General features: G+C 40.5%; 1 protein-coding gene across 1 annotated transcript in view; it reads right to left on the reverse strand.

The window, feature by feature from the left end:
* Nucleotides 1–15,789, reverse strand: part of fhl3a (four and a half LIM domains 3a) — a 28,061-nt gene extending 12,272 nt beyond the window's left edge. Inside the window, exon 1 of the mRNA XM_026183947.1 lies at nucleotides 15,585–15,789. The gene's annotated coding sequence lies outside the window, so the exon portion shown is untranslated. The remainder of the gene's footprint in view (nucleotides 1–15,584) is intronic.
* Between the last annotated feature and the right edge of the window lie 1,482 nt (nucleotides 15,790–17,271).

Here is a 17,271-nt window from a genome sequence, read left to right on the forward strand (position 1 = left end):
CTTAATTTAGCTATACTTAAAACATAAATTTTTCACAGTCTGACAGTCACTTGGCCCAACTGAGAGTTGAGGACGTGTTAGCTAGAGGGCCTCCATGTGTGCATGGATCACAAAACTCCGTGAAGAAGAACCCAGCTGAAAATGCAATTGTCACACGTCACCGCTCCGTTTCCAGAAGCCAATCTCAATCCGAGTGTTCCACAATACTCCACCAACACCAAACAATAACATTACAATTACTTTAAATCATACAGTGCTGTCCCAACCACCATGAGGGAAAGCTTGGAAGTGAACTGAATCTGAATGTATTTTTGTACCACTGTGTGCAGATGGTCAAAAGGCTACATTTTTGGCCTACATTTGTCTTCCTTTGAAGAAAAAAAAAATGCTGCCATACATTAGTGCCTCACATCTGGTTTGCATTGGAGGAACTATGCAGTTAACTCCTGTGTGCCAGTGGAGGTTTTGGAGAATCAATGCCTTGAGAATGCAGGAAAAGCGGCGTTTTTACTTTTTTTTATTTCTCTGTGCTGGTATTTAGATGGCATGGGGAAAACTAGAATGGGAGCGAGGACAAAGACAAAAAAAATGTAAAAGCTGGCAAGAAAGGTAAAAAAAACTAAAACTTGACAGTCTGCTCTGTAGTTAATCTTTGAATATATTTAAAGGTGGAAAACAGTGTGGAGTGAGGAGAGGAAAGTAAGGAATTCAGAAACAATGGCGCTGAAAACAATGTGTGATAAACAGCCAATTCACAACAAACGATTCAAAAAGTTGATTCCTGCAGAAAACAAAGGCAAACAACAAAGGGAAGCCAATAAAGGTGCTGAAAGATCTCAAGACAAAAATTCAGTTTTCTCAAAGTCTTACTCCTGCTTTGAATAGTTAAAATGAACAGAGTTGTTCTAAGCCTTCTATATAGCTTTCAGAGAGGATTTACCACGACCGTGTCTCTCTTTAAAGAAACACAGAGTTTAAAACCAAGAACCTGTTTCTCCAAAGTTCCCCATGGCAGATTTGTGCACAAGCATGGAAAGTCACTGTACTGCTATCTTCACATCCTCCCCGTCATCCCCAACCCTATGATCCACAGGATAGGGAATCCCTTTGAAATCTGAATCCTTCACAGTTTAGTGGAGAACCTTTTCAGTCACCTGCTTTGTAATGCTGTGCATAACATTTGAATAAATGTATTCCCATTTTTAACAGCCCTTCTTTACTCATGTATTCAGTGTGGCCACCCTAGTCTCCATTCAGATCTAAGGACAGAAGTATGCTTAATGAGGTCAGGGTACTTCCACTTCCAAGCTGGGTGATTCATTTACTGGTTTGCAAGCCCCAGGAGAGGATGTTTTCACGAGACCATGCTCCAGAGGGGGAGGGGGGAGCCCTTTTGATACAATATCTTCAATGGCAAAACAAACGATATATATTTTTGTCTGTCTCTTTGTGCCTTTGTTTCATGAACAGTCAGATTCAGTAATGACCTGCTAACTAAACCAATTGCACAACATTTCTGAACTTTTCCCCATTAATCCCTTCATAAAGTTAAGAGTATCATACTCCATGCATGGGTTTTTGTGAGTTTTAACCTTAATAAATTGCACAAAGTCCTTTCCCCCCCTTGTTTTACACAGGTCCTACTTTGTATTTGAGGCAGGCACTTTTGACCTGTGTGCTGGTGTAGTTCTTCTTCCCACCAGCAAGAGTCGCTACAGTTCTTTCATGCCAAGATTTGTTTGTTATTAGCTGTAGAGTTAGTAATGCAGCACACTTTGAGAAAAGACTGACTCAGCATGTTGTTCAAATAAACATCTGCATCCATCCTCTTCGTTGTTTTACAGAAAGCATCGCTTGTGAGTATTTAAGTTGAACAAGAGTTAATGCAACTATATTGGCTATTATTTATGCACTTTTATGGTTAAAGGTGTACTGTATTCAGATTTACTTTCTTTCCAATGTTAGCTAGTTTAGCCAACTGATTTGCATTATCGTGTGAATATATAGGCTGAATATTGCTTATTTCTTCTGTTTGTAGTTTCACTCCGTTGATAATTGAAGGCAGCGTCAATAAAAGGGACGATACACCTGTCAGTTGTCGAGGAGTTTATCTATCTGCATAACTGTATCCAGTGTATCAGTGAGGGCAGAATAACCTGTTTAAGGCATTTTGGGAAATTAAATCTAATTACACAGTGGTTTGGAAATGCTTTGACTTTGTTTTCCATGCTTTGTGATATAATAAAAATAACTTGTGATGGAGTCATGGACATTTCTCCTTTTCTTTTCTATTTGCTATGGCTATGTCTTTATTGTTGTACTTAAATCTGTGTTATACAACTTTTGACCTTGTTAGAAATGGCTGTTTTCACTCTGAGTGAAAACAAGAGGAGCAGTCATTTTTAGAGTTCCTTTAGAGACCTGTCTGAAAGGGCCACAGATTGATGCATTGTAATGTAGCACAGTGACTGAATCTGTCATTAGTTAACATACAAACACACATGCATTTGTACTTGCGTCTCTGAGAGGACACTGCCCAGTCAAACTGTTATGTCATTCTAACATCAAACCTAAAATCAAGTCTTACAGTTTTTCTCGATTGTTAAGACTCATTCCTGGGAAGCTACTCTCCTTTTCCCCAAACTGTGAACACAAAACCCAATTTCCAAGCTACATTCACAAATCCTCTGATTCTTCTTGCAAAACCAAACTTTTACCTCAAAACAGTTCAATCTGTGCTCAAAACTGAACTATGCCATCCAATTATGCCTCAAGTCAATCTAAATTAAATACTCTACTGAGTAGTCACTAAACACTACATAGATAAAAGGAAAACACAATGCTCAGGACATGAAGCGGTAGAAATAAATGTTTATTTAGGCTAAATGCATGTTGCAAACCAAAATACCTGGGCATTTCTAGAAATCCTGTGCATTTACATGTAGCACTTGTACGTAGAAATAAAGCACACAAATATTAAAAATGAAGTACAAAGGAAAAAGGTGCATTACTCCGCCACAGCATCATTTCTCCGTACTGGGTCAGGCCACAGGACTTCACCTGCATCACAGGCCACATGTTCTCTGGCCAGGCAATGGGGGGAAAAAACCCTGGCATGTCGTATCCAGGCTTGACATGGCTCCACACCAATGTCACCACAGGCCAGTTCCATGGCTTGCAGGAGATTTACCCTGCTGTAAGGTTGGCGTTCCTATAACTTCCACCGCCATGAGGAGAAGAATTCTTCAATGGGGTTCAGGAAAGGGGAGTATGGTGGAATCTACTGATTTTTGGTTGTACCCTTAGTCCGACCTCCTTCATTGTCATACCATGGACAAGGACATGATCAATCACAGTAGCTCTGATTTCATCTGAAATTACCGTACTGTTCTTTGTCCTCGCTGACCACCTCGACCACCTTGACCTGCTCAACCTCCTCTCACACAAACTCCTTTTTTTGGATGTCTATCCATTGTAGTGCCTCACAAACCAGTGCTCTGGCTTATATGTACCCTCACATCATTAGCCACAAGTGTGATAAATTTTGAATTGTTGTGTTCAACCAGTGACACTTGAGCTTTACTTGTGTTTGACTTTTGTCACCTGTGCTCACCATTATGCAACACAGGTGCATCACAATGACAATGTGTTGACAAGATGTGTCTAAACAGGTAAAAAATGCTTATGGTTTTGCCAAAAGAGTGATTGATTCAATAAGTGGGTTCAGGCAACTGACACTTTGTAGTAACAAAGTTTGTAAAAACAACTGTAATGTTTGGGGGTAACTCACACACATGCACAAATCCACTTAATCCTGCCTATAATGTGAGTCACCAATGTTTCACATACCTGCTAACACAATTAATTAACTATGCACTTGTATTTTATGTCTAAACTTAAAGTATACTGGATAAGCATGGCCACAGAGGTGGGAAACTTAAACATGTTCAGACCTCTGCTCCTTAGACACTGATTTTGTGGCTATTAGTCACAGGGGGGCACTGAAATTTATAGGCAGTTTCCCAGACGAGGATTAAGCCTAGTCCCAGACTAAAAAAAACAACGCAAAACAGAGCAAAAAGCAAATAAATCCATGAACATCTCCATTGATAAAAGTTTGTAGTCTAGGACTATACTTACTTCATGGCTGGGAAACCAGCCCTGAGGCTAACTAAAGAACCAAAAGACACAAAATGGCTCCTTCAGACTCTTGGTCATTCCCAGGTGGTCTCCTAATGTTGCTTAGTCAGCATAACTAGCCAGGACATCAAGGAACCAGGCTAGAGTTTCACAGCCCGCACACTCAGCAATCTGAGCATGCCACACACAACTGTTGAGTATACACTCACAAGTGCAAGCAATTATTTTTAACTCATTTAGACTTGCGGCTCGTGGCTGCAGTGATGGCACCTGACCCTGAGGTTAATATCAAGGCAAGGGAGCTTTTTATTATTTCTCTGTTTAGACATTCATCCAAATATCCCCAGACATGAATATTCAGCATTTTGTAATAAGCAGGTGGATGTTTTCATTCACTGAGCGCCAGGGATTTTATGAGTTTTATGCATTATAAGGGGTGAGAGAAATCTACGTTCCTGACAACAGCTGCACAAACTGTCCTTCATAACCGCAGCAGACCAGAACACTCACCTCTCTCCCCCTTTGACACTGTTACCCTGAAAAGACAGGTTTATTTAAACAACAACAACAACAACAACAAAAAAGCAATTCACTGGATAAGAAAATAAGGGTAACATGCCAATTGTGAACTGGCTGGGATGATTAGCTTAGAAGTCATTTCCAGTACATGTTGCCATTCTTTCCCTTCTCAGACACATTTCCATGGCAACAAGTAAACAGTGCCCTCATTCCCTAGCACCATAAACCTCTTGGCAGTGACGTTTAGCTCTCATTTCATCCTGCTCACTTCTGCCTGAGGGCACTACCCAACGTTTTATTAGGAATGCTGGTGCAATGTGAAAACTGATGTGTTATGCCATCCTGAAAAGGCGACTCTGGACTTCCTCACTATTTCAAGAGCGAAGCCTGTAACGCAAGCGTCATGTTCCCTGGTCATAAAAAAAGAAAAAAAAAAGATGTGATGTCCACTTCCTTTACTCTGCTAATCAGTCTGAGAAACATACCCAGGTTCATTTCCTACTGGCCGATGACCGCTTTCACCCGTATGCGGTGGATAACAATGAGAAGTCCAAGACAGTATGCACACACACACTGCTTCTTCCTGTTACCCCAAACACAGACATCTCTGGGACTTCTCAGAGAGATGTTCACATACATTTTGCAAACACACAGTCACAATGAAAAACAGATGTATTATGTCTAAACACAGTGAAACAGTCCCGCGGAAGGGCAAAGTCACAGATACACCTGCAGCAAATTGTGGACGTTTTTACACACACCTAATGCAAGTGCACACAAAGCTGAGGGTAGAGTGTAGAGAGATCAAACAAAAAATAAACACTGCAACCAAAACAGGGGGCAATAAGTGGCACGAAGAGTGCAATGAGCAGCTGCATACACACACACCGTTTGTTTAACTTTCTTTGTGGGGACTTCCTGTTGGGTGTAATTATCTCTCATATTTATGATCTCCAGCTTTTCTGCTCACATAAATGAAGCTGATAGGGTCAAGCAGTCTGATGCATTAAGGAAATGAGTTTCAAACACAGTGGGAAGATCTTGGTAACAACAATCTAAACATGATGAGTAGTTGATGAATTCACACCAGGCTGATGATCAGGCGCCCCCTTACACTCGAACCCTCACCAGCAGTTCGGAAGATGGAAGCCTTACTTAGTCAAACAATGATGTCATTGTTGGTGAGACTACCGTAGAGTGAGATTTAAAGTGCAAGGGACGATAAAAATCAGTTTCCATTCAGACTCAACTTGAGATTGTATAAATTTCCATTTATATTTCTGCATACTGATGCAAAAAAAAGAAGAAAGGACTGTGTAGGAACATATCTCCTGTGACCCACTTTTTAGGATCCGGAGATCAGCCGCCTCTTTTTCCTCTTTGTCAGTCTCCCTGTTTGCTTTAACCTTTAAATAGGTTACTCTGGGCCAAGTCATGTGACTACCTGATGTCTTGGCAGTGCATGTATGCTTTCTGGAAAAAAACCCCCAACAAAACACATGATGATTGGCTACAAAACCAGGATGTGTATATGTGAGCGGTGCACTAGTGGAGGTTAGTGACCTAGAGGTCAGACATCCCCCTCGCCTGACTGCTAGGAGAATGTCTCGGTTCTGAAATGCAGCAGGTAGGCTCTGTGGCTGCAATGAGCTCACTTCAAAAGGTGTCCATAAATCACACTGACATGCATCCACCCTTACCTCCCCACGTCCCTCAGTTGCTCTTACACCTACCGATTTCCCCTTTTCTCTGCCGCCATCGAACAAAGCTTCAGACTATATGTCTTTTGTCCCTTACTAGTTCTGATCATTTATGTTTTGAGCTCTTGCATCCACTCACAAGGCCACAATCGCACAAGTGCATTCATTTATTTGTGTAGTGACCTAGGCAAAGCCGTAGGAGTAAAAAAAAAAAAACATTGCAGAAAAACCAGGGAGAGGTGGAGTGATAGTAGTAGATGTAAGCGTATAGTCACCTAAAAGTGATTAGCACTAGTATCAAAAAACAGCAGTCCCTGTGATACACAATACATCCCAGTAGATTTATCTGAGATTGTTTTAAGTCCCCGAGATGAGCCGCAAGTTCAGAAATCCAAGCTTGTTTCTTGACTTTGCCGAAAGAGAGCTGCAATCCGTCAGGTCCTTATCTTAGAGTGTCACACACTGGGATCTCTTTATCATGCAGCCATGCAAAACACCATTCATCTTCCCCACCTAATTCATTATCGGTGATAAAATGCAAAGACCCAGCTGCAGTTGTTAAATGGAGAGGCGAGATGTGAAAACAGGTGCTTTGGTAAACACTGATAGCATTGCTGAATTATGTTGCTTCCAAAGAAGACCTGTCTATCTCTTTCAATCTATTAACCAGAGCTCCTACCCGACTCTTGTCTGACCTTATTCAGCTTTTGTCCTGCTTCTCTTTCCTATATAGAAGAATGATTTGGGAACTGTGCTGAACACAAAACAGACACAAGTTGAGGACTTAGCTAAAGCCACAAGGATAGCATCCTGGTTTCACAGCCTCTTCATCGATCAAGTAAAGTGTAAATGTAAGTCATGCTAAGTGTAAATTATCAGGATACATGGATCCACCTTCACTATTAGACTAGCAGTAGATAAAGGTTAAAAGCTACATGGCACAAAGTGCTGTGCAGAGACACTGAGATAATCCAATGCCTGACCTTCTCAAGAAACACGCAGTGTCTCAAATGAGCTTGATCATGCAAGTCTTCTCATACTATAGGACACTTTTTCCTTCTTTTTTCTTCAGCAATCATTAAACCTTAAACAGTTTCCACTCACCAGTGTTGAGAAAGTGTGCGATGCGATGAGGGATGGGGTTTTTTAAGGGGGGTTGAATACTTCCACAGTGAAGTCATGGCGCTTGTGTCATTGGCCCTCTGCTTTGCTTTGCTCACCGTCTGGCCTGCATTTTACCCATTGATCTAATTTCCATTGCCAACACTGGATGTGGTTCTGTTTGAAGCTGAATGTTTAGGTCCATTAAAGTACTGACAGAATTGCAAACGTATGGTGGACCTTAGGACAAGTAGGAAAACAACTTAGTGTTTTTTGCCAGGCTTCTGAAAAGACTGGAGAATATAGTATGAATATGGAAGACTGTCTCGTTCTGAGGGGCGTTTAGCAGGATGGAAGAAGGCGAGACCTTAACGTTACCTTCTAGCATCTTTACTTTACTATATAAAGATGCCTTGAGACAATTGTTGTGGTGTAATGGCTTTATATAAATAAAACCAAATTATTTCTTGTGCATCATATGTGAGCAAAGCGTCAGAAAAGCTTATATCCATTTATGTAGAATCTTTATGTTCAAATGTGTTGCTGGTAGTTATTATCAAATATAATTTTAAACACACAGTAGAATATCTCACCTTCAAAATCTGACTTGCCTATATTCTATTTTCAGTTAAATATGGGGTTTAAATGATTTGCAAATTATTGCACATCAGCATCCTAACTTTTAAAAAACTTTTTTTAAAACCCGGATGTTGCATTGTGTTGGAGAAATGTTATATTTGTACTGTGCTGCCACTAATGCGGTCAAAAACCATCTCTGTAGGTGGTTTGACTCGCTGCCCAGGCCATACACAATACATCAAGCTGCTAGTTGTAATGGGGGGTCTGTATCTGTCACATAATTTCTACAACATCACAAAGACAGCTTTATTTCTACGCATAAGGGCAGAAAACTACACAGTGACTCTTATAATGCTCGGATAAGACAACATAGACACTATACGGTTAGCTGCAAGAAGGGAACAAAAAGAAGACATTTCCAAAGACACAAAAATACACTTCATTGAGGCTGCAACAATGAGGTCCAGACATTTATAATTTTTCCCCATCAAATGAAACTGAATTGCTGCAAAAGCACTCCAAGGTACTATTTTTCAAATTCATTTAGCCATATGTGTATTGATGTACCACATGTTCTGCAAAAAGGCCTATTTTGTGTGCCCTTTTATGTTTTTCCAGCTGTGGCAGAGACATAGTCATCATATGACGACATCTTGGCTTTAGATTTTTTTTTAATATAATTTTTTGAACTGTGCAGACAACTATATCCAAGAATAATTGCATCACAGCCCAACATATATCCGATAAGTAATAATAAACAAATAATCAAAAATTATATATGAAATGCATGTAAACTTACGCAATATTTAAGTTTAAGTGTCTGAAATTGTCTGTAAATTTTCAGCAAATATATAGTTACCCTTCATATTCAAAAACAGTGAAAGGCTCCATGCTCAGTGTTGCATGCGTGGACTTTCTGTCCTTGGTAAAAAGGTTTGGAATTGCTACAGAGCCAATGATGGTTTTCAATGCCAGGTGATTACGCTAAAACAAAAGTAAAACAACGCCTACATAATTCTGGGGTGCTGGAAAAGTTTGAATCATTAGGAGCTGTGCTGAAAGTACTAAAAACATCCTGAGCTGAATGTGATTGGCTGGTTGTGAACACACTTTCAAACACGGCAGTATTTCATTGTTAAGATTACACTGCATCACTTTTAAGGAGTTTCATAGTGGAGAGATGATGCCAGACGCATCGCTGGATGCACAATGTGTTCTTTTGCTTGTTTGCATTTTTGAAATAAAAGTAAATAGTTGTTGAAATTATTGCAAATTAATAGAAATTTCTCTAAGACAGAGAGGTGGTGCACAGAGTGTACTATAAACAGTAGGGATGTACATTTGCCTTTGATTACACCTTTCTGTAACAGTCCTTTGATAAATGCGTGCGCTCACCTCTCCTAGCCATCTCACCCTTTCATTCTCGCTTTTCACTTCAACCAAAGAAGCCACAAAATCCCTTCCCAGTTCTCTGTTAGTCGTTTTAGTCGTACATCACCGTCGTCTTCTCACAGAGAAGCTAACGTCCTTTTATAGCCAGACAACGGCCACTTTCTGCCATTTATGGCTCCTCCAAGGCACTGAATGAGGGCCAGTCAGTATCCAGTAAAGGTGAGAGAAGACAGGGAAGCAAGGGAGGCCAAAAAATATCCTGCCCTCTTCGAACACCTATTCTATGTAACTTTGACAGGTTTACAATTAGTGCCAAATGCTACCCAAGCAGTAGTGAACGCGTTCTCCTCTGTGTATTTTGAAAAGGGCACAACTGTCATATACAGCACAATTTATTGACTGACATAAATCCACACCTCTGTGTATGCAGCGAGTCTGGCTTGTCTCAGCTTGTTTTCTCTGTAGAGACTATTGTCTCTGCCACAGACCCGTAAAGATTATAGTGAGATGGTAGAAAAGTATGCATGTGTGCCTGCGATACGTGCGCGCAAAAGGCAAAAAAGAACTACGAAGATGGAGCAAGATATTCTGGCTAAAGAATCACATTCTTCATCATTTGCTAGTTTCATCATGCAGAGCAGGCATTTTTACAGTGTTTATGTTAAGCAAGGGGGAACGTGCTCTCTTACAGCTTCACTCCAAATAAACAGAGTTGTATTTATCAGAGACAAGATAATTCACTTCTGAACATGTACCAGCTTTTCACACAGGACATCGTGTAAACTCCCTGGGGTTCATTCCTTGGAGACAGTTGTGCAACACAGCAAACATTTGTGAGCAGTCAAATAAAAATGTGCACATGCTAAACAGCTTGCTTCACACCCAAACTCGATTGACGGCACTTCCTCTGTTGTGATGTCACAGTCTGGGCTCATTCTGTGCAGATGTGAGAGCCGACCCTATAAAGTATTTGGGAAGCAATCAACACCAGCGCAGTTGGCATTGCGGCAAACTGAAGTTACAGCCAAATAAAGACACAACTACTGCAGCATGGGGTAAAGGTGAGATACAGTAGTGCTGTGGTGGAACAAACAGTGCAGGTATACAGAGCCAAGCTTTAATTACCTTTCCAAGACATCTGTTATGAGAACAGAGGTCTGCTAGTATGTTGTTTAGAAGAAATTCTTTGCTAACAACCCATTCTTTCTGGGGGTTGCAGTGTTTTGAAAGGTGGCATTTTAAGCTGCAGGCACTGTTGCTGTGTTTGTTGCCTGCTGTGCATCACTGCGTGGTTAAGGACTGTTTGCCACATGCTCTCAAATTATTACCTAATTAAGCCAATGTACAAGACCATCCAATGGAAAGGATGATACAGTTGATGATTGCTGTTAGATTAATGTACATGTAGTAACCTACAAAGCATTTTAGCAGGTAGGATCAGGATCAGGGATCTATAAGTAACAGACACACCAACTTGAGAGTCATCTACTTGTGACAGAAGTCATGATCATTTCAACTCAGTGAGTCCCTCATTATATTATCCAGAAGAATCTCTCTCTGTTATTCCACATGCAAAAAGTGTGGTGTTACAATCTGAAGTGTAAGCACTGGTTCTTTATTTTTTCATCTTCCCTAGCAGACATATGAGGATGGAATAACATCTTATTACCTTGGATCTTGAAGAAATTCTCCTCACTCAACATTCCTCTCCTCAAGTACTTCCATTAACCATAGGTTATCCTATGATTTAGCCACAGCCCAACATAACCATTAGTTATATGAATTTATAACACACATCTTATTACCAGTTATATAAAAGCCCTGCAATTTGTCCACAGACTTTGAATTTGAGCTTTCTTCTGAGTCCTCCCTTCTCCCTTTTCTTGATGGGACTTGCAACTATTCTTCCTCTTTGTCAAAATCTACTACTTTCCCAGGACAGCATCATTTATGGGTGCCAACTTTTTAAGCAACCAATTACATTATGCAATTCAAAGACCTTCACACCTTTTGGCAAAGTTTCAGTCAACACATAGCGGACTTGAATGAGTTCCAAGAAACTAACGAAAGTTTTTTTCTGGGATCCTGCTCTCAGGAACAAGTCAGGTTACACAGATGATGGAAGGCTTTGTAACGGCCGTAGGTTTTACATGACATTCCTTTTATCAGGTCCCGTACATCTGTTGGCACATGACCCTACTCTCTTCCCTTTAGGTGAGGGCGCAGAGAAAGAGTCATGAGTGACTAACACATTTCTTCAGCGCACAACTGAATGTGATGACGAAGCATTGAATCGACAGGATTTCTGCACCCAAACAACATCTGTTTCATGTGAGAGGCTGCAAAGGAAACACTGATAAGCTATGAATGATTTCCATAAATTCAATGTGTAATAAATTTATAGGACACGTGTGGAAAACTTGAATGGATAAGGTGAAAGGCGGAGTGATGTACTCTTTCATGCCATATAATTAGCTTGTATTAAACTCGCAGGTGTGTAGTTATAAGTTACCTATTATTCCATCCTCACAATTTGGTATTTCTTCTGAAAACAGTATTTCCTTTAAGGATAGCAGGTACTGTATTGTAAGTGCTAGGTACAGACCCGTAATTACACTCCTAAAGGAGCATAATTACCCCATTAGCGCAGAGTCAGTTACCTTTAACACGCCTTTGCAGTCTATATGAAGTTTGAGTTCTCCTTACATAAAATCTCATATGGACTGAACACTGTGGCAGTGAGAAATAAGAGCAGTTACACGTGTTAGGCAAAATGAATGAATTGTGAGGTGGTGGTGGGGCGAGGGGGGCACTACCTCCCACAGGGGCCCTGGCTCAAGGGATCATGTTTCAGACGTTTACCAACAAAGCGTCCATGGAGGAAGTCTTGCGACCCTCACAATAACAGCACAGCACCTGGGCCTTCCCCACACAGGAAACCTGAGGTCATTTCCCCCCTTTCACGGAATGCAGACACACTCATGCTGCCAGCCACGCGCCCCCATATCCTAATGAAGAGGGAAGTGAGTAACGGTGGAGGAGACACATTCAAGAAAAAAAAGAAAAAAAAAATATATATATGTATGTATATGAAGCAGAAAGGACTACATTTTGCCTTATATGGTCTCACATGTAACACAGACATTACAATTCTGGAAACAAGTTATGCAGTCTCATATCTGTACTGGGATAATCAAATTTTCAGATTTTTAACTGAAAAGAAAAACAAGACACAACAAGGACCAAAGCGTGGGGGCATGCAAGTGAGGGTTAGGAAGACACCGCTATCTTTTTAAAAGACACACACGCCTTAACTTTGAAAGAAGCTGAAGCAGTAATCAAAATAAAACTCTGACACATACCACCGAGGGACAGGAAAAATACAATGCGAAATGTCAGGGGAGAACCACTTCTTTACAAATCTATATTCTGCTCTCAAACCACCTGCAAGCACTTGACCACCAGTTCCTCCATCATTATCCTTGGCCTTATTTCAAATGGTGCCAACACATAAAACTAGCTACAGCCAATTCAAGTCATTTAGCTGCAGTCCCACTACAGTTTAGAGCTGGCCATGGTCCAACCACCATGCAGGGAGAAACCTTTAGAAAACACTGAGACCTCTGAAGAATGTGACCATGGTCAATGAAACAGAGAGGGAGAGAGGAAGAGGGAAAAAAGCAAACAAATACATTATACAGCCCGTGGGCTCTGTCAAGGCAAGCTCCCCAGATGCTAAATGGGACAGAATGACTGTCTTTTGGTTGCTAGGGTATTACTTCTGCTTGTCACTGTGGCAAAGCATTTGTGTAAAAATAATAAACATAACCTGTCAATGGTGAAAGCACAACGAGAGTTCAAAAAGAGCACATCCCTTCAATTCTGTAGTGACACAAAGAAAACAAGGGTGCTGGATCTAATGTTGATTTAAACAGTTGTTGTCTTTGCATTAAAACACACCTTATTTAATAATTCATTTAGCATTTTTCTGCATTAAATGGGGACTCAAAGCACTTTCTACTACAAGCCTTCATCACGTTACTTTATGTATAAGCACCTTGCCTAACCATCATGAGCAACACTCACACACCAATGAATGCACTGAGGTAAACTCAGGGCTCAAAAACTTGCCCAAGGATACTTCAGCATACAGATTACAGTAGTCAGGGATTGAACCAGTGACCTTCTAATTAGTAGAGGACTGCCTCTGGCTCCTAGGCCTCAGCTGCTCCACAAAGACATATGTTTTTAAGGAACCACTGGGTTTCAGGAGTCAAGCCCTTACTTTAAATCTAATAATAATTTAATTTTAACAATGGATCAAGAGACTATGCATAAGCATTCGCTCATCACAAAGACATCACCCAGATCCACAGGTTCCTTCATTTGCAAAGAGTATCAGCATTTTTGCCTCATTATTTTCTCATTTCTCGTGTCCTCATCCTAACTTTATTGTGCTCACTGCGTATCTCTGCTCTCATTAAACCCTATTCCCAGCTAAAGCTGGAAAGTGTGACTGTAAACTACATGCTGAGTTCCAGACAGACAAAGCTAACAAACAGGAACTAGTTGAGAGAACAAAACTAAGAAAGGAAAGTCAATATCACAGCTATGCTCACTGTTTGGCCAGCTTCAGAGCTCTAAACAAAAGCCTGTGTTGTTCCTTATCTGCTGGATATGCAAATATGCAACTGTAAGTGCCATATCAACTTTATATGGTGACAATATCGTATGTCAGTGCTGCATAACAGTTTCTGTGTTTCTGAGATCCCTAGTGATTCAAAGCATGGTTAGAATTTAACTTGACCAAATCTTTGTATGTTAATGATCTGTTACAGGCACTGCAATGTAATAAAAACCCTCCTAACACAATGGAAAAACTGAATTTGCATCTTCAGTCTGTAACTTGGCATCACATGTAGTGTCAGCACAACAGCAGTCGTTATGTCCCTGAAAGCCCTTCCAACTATACCCGAGAAAAAACACAATACTTTGTGTCTGTAATCTGCTTACGCTGTAGAAATAAAAATAAACACCATTTCCATCTTCAATCCTTGGATTAAACTTTATCCCATTGTGAACACGTTACTCTCACCGCATGCCCACTGCACCCGCATGACACAACAGATGAAACACCAAACAATCACCACAAGGATGACACTGCTACTATGCATTATGATGTCACGATACACGCCCAACACAAACCTCAAAGCTGCAGTACAGACACACCCATCCCAGACGCACACTGCCATACCCCACTTTGTTCTGCTGGAGAAATGACAAGTTAAGCCCGAGGGACTTTGCTCCGTGAGGCCTTCACACGTTGCTCAGCCAGGAGCTTCAGTGGCACAAAAGTTCCTCCTTAATCCTTCCTCGACACAGTTCAGTGGGTCACACAAACTAACACACTCTGTTTCTCCATTGTTTGTTTTATGCCTCATTTGCATGTTTGCATATACTGTTTTACAATAATAAGGAAAAGCAAAGGAGAAAAGAAAGGAGAAAAACACATAGACAGACAGAAAAGATCCAGACCCCCTGAAATGTCTCTGGGTTTTACTTTGCAGGCTTATCCACGGGCCCTGTGTTTGACTAAGGTGTGAAGGATTAATACTTGTCATAATGTCAAGCCCAAGCCTGCTCTTTTCTTGCAATTCCCAACATGAATAGTACAGAGTAAATGTGATCTTAAGATGTTAAATTATACATGAAGCTCATACTGTGCAGCTAAGTGCAGTGCTACCAGTACAACCACATGAAAGACAACTAATAATAATCAGTATTTCAGTAAGCTGATCACTATTCAGCTGAAAATACATTTCACAAAGAGTAAACTTTTGCCATGAGACACAATCATAGGCTGTTATTTATTATCCATTTACTGAATATAAAATAGTAATGACACAACTAGTAATTACAACACTTTAAGTTCTTTAAACTCGAGATTCTTTGTGAAATGTATTTTCAGCTGAATACCTCACCAAGAATCAGTATGTATAAGTTACTTTATTTTGCCATGATCCATCTTTTGCGAAGTAATTTCCTGCTTGAAAGGTAAATTCATTGTTTAGTAAAAAGGAATACCGTGATAATAAGGAGAGGAAAAGTCTCTATCTCTCTCTATATTTTTTTTAAAAGAAAGTTGAATCCTACCAGGGGTCTCTGAAGTCTGGAGGCACCTTTGGAACTTCAAAGTGGTAACCCGCCTCCTCCTCTGCAGGCACTCGCTCAGATCAGGACTGGGATCAGTTCGCAGATCGCTCCTCCGACGTGTCGCCCGCAACTGTGCAACTTTTTGTGTTTCCTCTGACTGTTGATAAACCTCTGCGGCAGAGAGGGATGCAGCTTGCCGGCTACTTTTGTCCTACTACTGAGGAAGTTGCTGGTGAGTCACAAGATCCCGCCCCCCCAAAAAACATTCCTCCCTTCCTCCCTCCCTGCAGCGACTTCAAACGAGACCTGAGAGTAGTCTAGGCAGTGGAGGGTACATCCCAACCGGGCCTTATTTTTTCCGTGCTGCTGTCAGTTATAGTAGAATTACATATTATAGCCGAGTTAATATCCTTAACAGGAAACACCGACTTACAATAAGTATGGTGGAGAAGGCGATACTGCTCACGAGCTTCCTTAATTAATTCTGACAAGCAATCAGCCGGTTAGTAAATAAATCAAGCAGAAGTAAAAAGTCTGACAGATGAATGTGAAATTATCTGTGAACCTCCCATGCAATGTTTAGAGTTAATACACATGAGACGTGACCACTCTATGAGAGCTGGAATAGACTCCAGCCAGGCCAGCACCCTCAACTGGAGAAGCGGGTAAAAAAAATAAAATACATTTCGATAAAATAAATAAATAAATAAATAAATAAATAAATAAATAAAGCATGAATGGATGCATATAATAGTGTTCAAATGCTCTGACATTTTGGTCTCAGATCAATTCCAGATATTAATGACTTGGCTTCAAATAGAGACTTTATATTTCCTACAGTCTAAATAATGTGTAAGTATAAATATTAACTGGTGAAAGTGAACAGCAGCAAGCAGCCTAGATATGTATTAAGACATTCTTGCTTTTCTAAAGCACACAAATCTCTTGCTTTTTAAGTGACATTTGTTGACCTTTTCATGCAGTTACATTACCAAAAAGGGTAAAGAGCAAACCCAGTTGCTAAATTACACTTCCCTATTTTAAAGTGTGGGTCATTTCTCCACACCCCATGTTTCATTTTTTGTCATGACTCAACAAGTGGGAGTGACATTTTCCCCTGGATGCAGCTGGCTGCTGTTTTGTCATACAGTGAATGATCCTGATATCTCCATTTGAGTCATTACAGTGAATCAGTATGTTCCCAACCCATTAAACACAGTATCGTTGGCAGAATTGCCTCCATGCATGATAAACAGTACGGCACGTTCAGGTCGGCAGTCACCATACACTTTCTGTGGTTAGGGATTGAACCATATACACAGCAGCAGCTCAAACATAGCAAAGACCACAAAGACCACACTCTCTGTAGGAAAAGTTTTCAAAGAATAACTGTTTGTGAATTGGTGAAAAAAACCCTCAACATTTAACAGTTCAATATGTGTAATTAAACAACTGTGGTGCTAATTTTCAACTCCATATTTTTAGTCTGCTAGTATAGCTTTGTATTGCAGTTCACAGTTTAAAGCAATCCTTGGCGACCTCATACTGACCTATGCTGCTTTGATGCGGCCCCTAAGATCATCCTGTGGCCAAAAAAAGCTGTTTTTAACCACTGTTTAAGCTCATTGCAGGACTTCATTTCAAGGATGTCAGTATTGTTATTATTACATGCTGCTGTTTGCAGCTA

Source organism: Astatotilapia calliptera, chromosome 11 (assembly GCF_900246225.1).
Source record: "Astatotilapia calliptera chromosome 11, fAstCal1.2, whole genome shotgun sequence".
Taxonomy (NCBI): Eukaryota; Metazoa; Chordata; class Actinopteri; order Cichliformes; family Cichlidae; genus Astatotilapia; species Astatotilapia calliptera.